The sequence below is a fragment of the Eurosta solidaginis genome, chromosome 4, assembly GCF_040869045.1.
Source record: "Eurosta solidaginis isolate ZX-2024a chromosome 4, ASM4086904v1, whole genome shotgun sequence".
NCBI lineage: Eukaryota > Metazoa > Arthropoda > Insecta > Diptera > Tephritidae > Eurosta > Eurosta solidaginis.
In genome coordinates, this window is record NC_090322.1 from 175,141,831 (window position 1) to 175,150,865 (window position 9,035).

Sequence of the window (9,035 nt, forward strand, 5' to 3'; positions counted from 1 at the left end):
AAGTGATGGACCTCGAGTCAACTGAAATCATGCTGGAAGGACACTACGTCCACGAAAATATGGGTCGAAAGTGGATGCCGGCGATTTGCCTATAATCACTGATTTCACTAAAGCTAATTTATTCTCGATGATTGGTTCTATGACGACTCACTAGCGAATATAAGTTCATGCGTTGCATACCAATATACGAGGCGAAATCATCGATGTCAAAAGAAATCAGTTGTGGTATTCTCTTTTATCTGCGGTCAGATACAGATGTCAGTAGGAATACTTTTTGCGCCGAAGCGTCTCCATCCATTCGCATAACATGACTTAGCCAAACCAATAATTTGTTTTCAGGGGCATATTATGAAACTTCACAACTTATATACTTTACATTTAAAGCGAAGAGTGGCTTGCGGAACTTGAATGGGCCAAGGGACTGATTAAATTGAAAGCTGGATGGGAAGTTTTTCAGTAGTATTATTTTAAGAACTCTTAGTCAATCGGAAACTTGGGCTATCTAAAACCCGCAGCGTCTTCTAAGCAGAAGGCGCGCTATCAAAAATACAGTGGACGAGATGCTATCCAGTCTTAGAGAGTTTAACAATTACTCTTTTACGTCTAAAATTAAAATTCTGCTAAGAAAACGCGCCGGACTCCGAAATTGGTTGAGTGAGTGTGGTTGGCAAGGATTTGAACTCGCTAGCTGTCGCAGTGCCATGTCATAACCAAGATATTAAAGAGGCTGTGGATCGTAGCCTTTTAAAGTAGTTTCCAGTGCAATTTATAGCTTCTCCAACCCATATTTCAATATCTTCCATGGATTATGAATCCTGTTTATTTGGCAGGTGAAGCTTTTGTGACCCTTGGTTCCTCCCGGACTGTTGTATGATGTAGAAAGTTCAACGGGGTCATATTAAATCGTTTCCGCGATGATCGGACTAGTACCCAACATCCGGCAAAAGACCATCACCATCTATAAAACTCCTCAAAACTTATGGCAATTGTCACGCAAATATCGTAGCAAGATTTGAAATATTGGATCCGGAGGTGAAAGCCATATGGAAATCCGCTGGCCACTTGTAGTTTTCTATCGGAGAGGTGAGCTTGGCTGAAGTTTCCCCTTGCCATGTGCCGCAATCCTACTGAAGGGTTTTTGAAGCCAAGCGCATGGTGAAACTGCGGAGGTTCACTAATTCCCATCCCTCAGTGGTTATTGGAATGTTGACAGGTAAATTCATGCGGCGTGGCCTATCTGTGCCCGTTGCATCTAGTCACTTCGTGCCTAGAACAGGGCTTAAATATCTGGATATGACTGCATACGTATCCGAAAGGAAATATCGATGATATCACATGTATATTTTATTCGGAAGTATATCTTTCGATTATGATTTATAGAAACAGCCTATAACTACCCCTTGGTCCTCGAGGTTACATGATGTCCTACGTATAGATGACTCAGTAGAAGATCGTTGATTTTCGATTGGTGGTTAAAAAATATAATCTTCTTCTTCTCGTATCGATACAAAGATTCCTCGAACATTTTGGGGGTTTGGTTCTTTGCCGGATATTGATCTGGTACGTTAAGGAAAACAGCAACATTATGATACTAGCCTGATCATCTCAAAAACAATTTGATATGACCAAGTTGAACCCCCTGGTCATCTAACCCTCTCCTTCCGTGAGGAGCTTGCGATCGCCAGAGCATCGTCTGCTAAAGAAACACGATCTGTGGGTAGGTGACAATTGTGTTGAAGAAGCTAAAAATTGGGCCGGCAAGTCACTGAATTCTAAGAATATATTCTCTCGAATGGTATTTCTGATTGCCGTGTAGCATATGATATGAACTTCCCGAATTTATGAGTTTCATATGGTATTTAGGTCCAGGCGAAGCTACCCGTCAGCTATTATCCAACATAACTAGCTCTATAATATTATATGCAGCACCAGTATGGCACGGATGTAAAATGGTCCACCAAAAAGTTACTATTACTGCTATAAAAAAATCCCAGTAGTCTACTGTCAAATGAAATGGCCGATTTGTATGGCATTGGTATCGGCCAACCATCTTAAGATGCCAAGAAAAGCGCAAGGTCACGAACAATAGTTAGGTGGCCAGAACGGTGGGAAGAATCGAGGAAAGGACGCTGGACGCTAGTTCGGAATATAGCGGAATGGTACAAGCGGAAGTACGGCGAACTAAGCTACCACCTTACGCAGATATTAAGTGAGCACTGCGGTCTCAAGGATTATCTACATAAGCGTATGTTAGAGGAGGATCCTTTCTGTCCACACTGTCCCACCGAATTGGAAAACCTAGAACACACAATGTTTTATTGCCCCCTTTTCACGGCGAAGGACTCTCTTTACACAGAGTTTTTGGAGAGTAGCCTTCCATTAGGAATTTAGTTCCACTAATATGCAGAGACATACATTGTTGGACTGCTGTGAGTAAAATGGTGTTTCTAGTGATGACGCGAATGATACATGTCGAAAGGGGGGCGCAGAGAGATGCGCATGCAAAGCAGTGGCGAATAAATGGCGTGTGGGTACATGAACGGGATTAGCCTGGTTTCATTGGGCCACCGGAGGGCAGTGCGCTTTTTGTCGATAACATATAATGCATTCTACGGTTGACAAAATTAGACGGAGGGCCAACAAACACGCACATAAACATAAATTCAGCGCGTCCCCGATTACCATCACCGCCAAAGAGGTTGAAGAAGCCATCGGTCAAACTAAACCATCTAAAGTAGTGGGCCCAGACGGCATAGCCATGCCGATGCGTAAAAGCCTAGGAAAAGAGGTTTTCAAATATTTAGCACATGCCTTCAACCTGTCTCTGTCCACCTTTGTCATCCCCGAATAATGGAAAATGGCCAAAGTGGTTCCGCTACTAAAGCTTGGAAAACCAGCTAACATAGGAGAGTCATATCGCCCGATATATGTCCTATCGCCAGTAGGCAAGACACTTGAAGCCATTTTGCTCCGCTATTTCAAAGCACATTTGCAACTAGCCTGTCATCAGCATGGCTTTAGAAAACTTCATAGCACAACCACCGCGTTAAAAGCCATTAGCACCCAGATAAATTGCGCTTTAAATCTAAATCCCCACCATAGAACAGTACTCGTTGCGCTAGACCTTTCAAAAGCTTTTGATACCGTCAACAATGACACTTTACTGCAAGACCTGGAAGGGTCTACCCTTCCCCATGTCTTAAAAGGTGAACCGCAAATTATCTGGGTGGCCGGCAAGCATCGGTGCAAATTAGAAACGCAACACTAAAACCAAGAAGAATTAAACAAGGGGTGCCACAGGGTGGTTTCCTATCCCCACTTTTGTTTAACTTCTACATATCAAAGCTACCTTCGCCACCAGAAGGAGTTACTCTCGTTTACTACGCCGATGACTGCACAATAATGGCCACAGGCCCAGGCACACAGATCGACGAGCTTTGCAACAAAGTAAACGGCTACCTCCCTGATCTCTCCAGTTTTTCACCTCGCGAAACCTGACATTATCACCGACTAAATCATCGGCGACCTATTTTACAACATGGACGTCCCACATAAATGGGACTACGCTACCGACTGTCTTACAACCCAAAATATTGGTTGTGACGTTCGATCAGGATCTAAATTTTGGTGAGCATGCAGCCGCAATTGTATCGAAAATACATAGCCGTAATAAAATCCTCAAATCTTTTGCTGGCAGTACTTGGGGAAAAGATAAAGGAAAGCTCATTACCACTTACAAAGCAATCGGCCAGCCGATTGCATGCTACGCATCCCCGATATGGTCGCCAAGCCTAAAAACTACTCACTGGAAGAAACTACAGGCCTGCCAAAATACTGCTCTCAGAACCGCCACGGATTTGCCTTCTTATGTCCCCAGAACACCTTCTACATAATGAGGCGAGAATACTCCCCATCAGGGAGAGAAATAAAATGCTAACCAAACAGTTCCTGTGGCGTACCCAGAAACCTGGGCATCCGAACAGACATCTGATTGATGAGCCAACACCGCCCACGGGCTTAAGGAGTCATCTCCGTAAGCATTATGAGGAAATACGGCACCGAAGAACACAGCCTTATGAAGCCAAAAAACACAAACAGGTCCTCAGTGAATACCACAAACAGGAGTCGGACCTCTATGTCGGGAATTGCCCGGTGAATCCTGTACTCAAAAACAATACCCGAAACTTGCAGAAGAGGAACGCACACTCCCTAGGGAAACGCGTATCACTCTAGCTCAACTACTGTAACAGGTTAAACTCTTACATATCCAGAATCAACCCCGACATACAAATTGTATGTCCTGCTTGCAATGTGTTCCCACATGACAACAACCATTTCTTCAATTGTAATGTGGAACCAACGTCTCTAACACCACCCTCATTATGGTCCACCCCTGTTGAAATAGCAAGTTTCCTTGGACTCCCATTAGAGGATACTGATGACAATTAGTGATCGGTCACACCGATTTGTTGGGGCGAAGCACTGCTGCAACAACAACAACAACAGGGCAGTGTGCTGCCCCAACCTAGAGAAAAAAAATTGGGTATATTTAGCAAAGCCGCTGTCACGCGGCTCTGTATGCATGAGACGTTTCGCACTGATAATATCGACTGATGATGTGATGCTACTTACTTAATAATGATCAAAGTTTGAAAATAAATTTGGAAATTAAATATAAAACAGTTGCTTATGTACGCATGATTAGCTAGTATGGATGGAGGTTCCTACGCTTTAGCAAATGTTTGGAACAAAGAGACCGGCAAATACTTGTATGAGGTGAAATATGTAGGAGGCAAAAGTTTAAATATAATTAAAAAATATAATAAAATAAAAAATGTGAAATAAAAAATGCTCTCTACGCTTGTTGGAATGTGAGAGCGCGGGATGAGCTACGGGGTAAAGCTACTACATTAAACAATTTTAGTTGACGAAGTTGTGTCTAAGCGCTTTAGTCTTTTTTTTTATACTCAGTTGAGCAGAGCTCACAGAGTATATTAAGTTTGATTGGATAACGGTTGGTTGTACAGGTATAAAGGAATCGAGATAGATGTAGACTTCCATATATCAAAATCATCAGGATCGAAAAAAATTTGATTGAGCCATGTCCGTCCGTCCGCCCGTTAGCACGATAACTTGAGTAAATTTTGAGGCATCTTGATGAAATTTGGTATGTAGGTTCCTGAGCACTCATCTCAGATCGCTATTTAAAATGAACGATATGGAACTATAGCCACGCACACTTTTTCAATATCGAAAATTTCGAAAAACCGAAAAAGTGCGATAATTCATTACCAATGACAGATAAAGCGATGAAACTTGGTAGGTGGGTTGAACTTACGACGCAGAATAGAAAATTAGTAAAATTTTGGACAATGGGTGTGGCACCGCCCACTTTTAAAAGAAGGTAATTTAAAAGTTTTGCCAGCTGTAATTTGGCAGTCGTTGAAGATATCATGATGAAATTTGGCAGGAACGTTACTCCTATTACTCTATGTACGCTTAATAAAAATTAGCAAAATCGGAGAAGGACCACGCCCACTTTAAAAAAAAAAATTTTTTTTTAAAGTAAAATTTTAATAAAAAATTTAATATCTTTACAGTATATAAGTAAATTATGTCAACATTCAACTCCAGTAATTATATGGTGCACCAAATAAAAAAATAAAAGAAAATTTCAAAATGGGAGTGGCTCCGCCCTTTTCATTTAATTTGTCTAGGATACTTTTAATGCCACAAGTCGAACAAAAATTTACCAATCCTTTTGAAATTTGGTAGGGGCATAGATTTTATGACGTTAACTGTTTTCTGTGAAAATGGGCGAAATCGGTTGAAGCCACGCCCAGTTTTTATATACAGTCGTCCGTCTGTCCTTTCGCATGGCCCTTAACACGACAACTTGAGCAAAAATCGACATATCTTTACTAAACTCAGTTCACGTACTTATCTGAACACACTTTATCTTGGTATAAAAAATTAACGAAATCCGACTATGACCACGCCCACTTTTTCGATATCGAAAATTACGAAAAATGAAAAAATACCAAATACGAAAAAAGGGATGAAGCATGGTAATTGGATTGGTTTATTGACGCGAAATATAACTTTAGAAAAAACTTTGTAAAATGGTTGTGACACCAACCATATTAAGTAGAAGAAAATGAAAAAGTTCTGCAGGGCGAAATAAAAAACACTTAAAATCTTGGCAGGTATTACATATATAAATAAATTAGCGGTATCCAGCAGATGATGTTCTGGGTCACCCTGGTCCACATTTTGGTCGATATCTGGAAAACGCCTTCAAATATACAACTACCACCACTCCCATTTAAAACTCTCATTAATACCCTTAATTTGATACCCATATCGTACAAACATATTCTAGAGTCACCCCTGGTCCACCTTTATGGCGATATCTCGAAAAGGCGACCACCCATACAACTACCACCACTCCCTTTTAAAACCCCCATTAATACCTTTAATTTTATACACATATCGTACAAACACATTCTAGAGTCACCCCTGGTCCACCTTTATGGCGATATTTCGAAACGGCTTCCACCTATAGAACTAAGGCCCACTCCCTTTTAAAATACTTATTAACACCTTTCGTTTGATACCCATATTGTACAAACAAATCCTCGTCCACCTTTATGGCGATATCTCGAAACGGCGTCCACCTATGGAACTAAGGATTACTCCTTTTTAAAATACTCATTAACACCTTTCATTTGATACCCATATCGTCCAAACAAATTCTAGAGTCAACCCTGATCCACCTTTATGGCTATATCCCTAAATGGCGTCCACCTATAGAACTATGGCCCACTCCCTCATAAAATACTCTTTAGTGCCTTTCATTTGATAGATATGTCATACAAACACATTCCAGGGTTTCCCTCGGTTCATTATCCTACATGGTTATTTTCCCTTATGTTGTCAACATAGCTCTCAACTGAGTATGTAATGTTCGTTTACACCCGAACTTAACCTTCTTTACTTGTTTTTTGTTATTATTTCCCCATTTTTTTAGCAAACGAAGCTCATGCGCGATAACCTCCGAAGAGATCTAAGGCTGAGCTTCTCTTCCAACTTGCGTCGTGCTCCTCTTGATTTTCCCCACAAATTGGCTGGACGGGACCTACATGTTTTATGCGACTCCGAACGGCATCTGCAAGGCAGATGAGTTTTCACTGAGAGATTTTCATGGCAGAAATACACCCGGAGCGCTTGCCAAACACTGCCGAGGGGCGACCCCGCTTAGAAAAATTTTTCCCTAATTGAAAAACCTTATTTCTAAAATTTTGATGTTGCTTTGCCCGGGGTGCGAACCCAGGGCATACGGTGTGGTAGGCGGAGCACGCTACCATCACACCACGCTCGTATATTTGTTCATACATAAATACATATCAATGTATCATTTTCTTGCTGTTTTTTAATGTTACTATATTCATTTTGATTAATTTTAACGCTGGCGCCACTCAAGTGAAACAATATGAAATGAAATACTCTACAACACTAAGGTTTTGGTGAGCACGCGGCGCGGTATGCGAGTAAACGCACGCGTTCTACACATTATATGTATATGACGCGGTACGGAGCGCGCGTGAACATCTCATTTGGACAATAGAATGCCCGCGCTGAATGTTTAGCTAGCTCGTAGCGACAATTGTCTCTCGATGTAGGTACATAACTTCAGTTTGTCCAAGACCGTGCTTACCAACGTTAGTAGCGCCGTAAGTGTGTTTAGTTTGTTGCTGTAAAATTTAAAGTTTTTTCTTGCATATTCATATGTTTTCGGTATCATTTTGGAACGCGATTTGCAATCTTAAATTTCACGATATTCTTTGATTTACAAATTGCTTTTGTTTATGGAGCGCGCTTCCGCTACCATTGTCTGATTAGCATTTTAAAGCGCAAGTGTGTGCGCGACATACATGCATACATATATAAACTCATACCACACGTCACCCAGCAGTACGTATCGTCGCTGCGCCAACGAAAACAGTTATGTGTTTTTTTTTTCAAAATTTTTTTTTATTGCATATTTCTGCATATGCCATTTTTTTATATCTCTCTTGGTTTAGAAGTGATCGAAAACAATTATGTGCTCGCAGTACTAGAAGTATTCTGAAAAACGATTATGTACTTGCTTATAATGAAAAAAATAATTACGAACCATCTACATACATACACAAATACATACTGTATATACCATGTAGGATTTACAACTTTATTTCCTCGGATGCAATTGGAAGTCGACCATTGCAAAGGTAAATATTGTAACGAATTTAGTGCCATTTCGCTTATTTGCAACCTTCTGCTAATGTTCGAATCACTAAACTGTTGAATAAATAACTCCAATATTCAATAATGCAAAATGGTCTTTATTAGAGTACTTTCACAATAACACCTCTAATTCTCAACAGATAGCGTGCTTAAATCAAACTGATTCGTCGTGCCTCAGCTGATGCTGCTTTTATACTCTTTGGTTTCTCGTTGACATATTTCTAGGCGTTTCTATTTCTAGAATTTGCTACAGCTATAAAATTACCAGCTACAACTACAGATGCACGTTATAGCTTCTCATATGCGCGTGTATATGTGAGTGATATTTCCACAAATGATTGCCTACTTTTGGGAGTATCTCAGATATATGCATGTGTTTGTGCGTTACTCTCCGCTGCTTGTATGTACATATGTATAGACATAATAATTGATTTGTTGATGTACATACAAGTCACTGCTTAGTATTGGCTTAGAGATGATAGTATCCCTTAGTGTTGCTAATATTCGTCACAATATTGTTTAGCCATCGCCAAAGATATTGCTGTTTTTAATCTAAATATGGAATAATATGGTATTCTTAATGAAGAAACTGGCTTGTTTGAAAAAATAGAGGACGAGGAAGAATACTAAGAAATTTACACTTTCCAACGCAGCCGGTTCTTTGTACCGGAGCGACTTGGGGTTTGCCGGAAAAGAACCTTTTTAGGACGGTCGCACTCCTCTCAGTGTGTCACATGCAAGGGATGGTT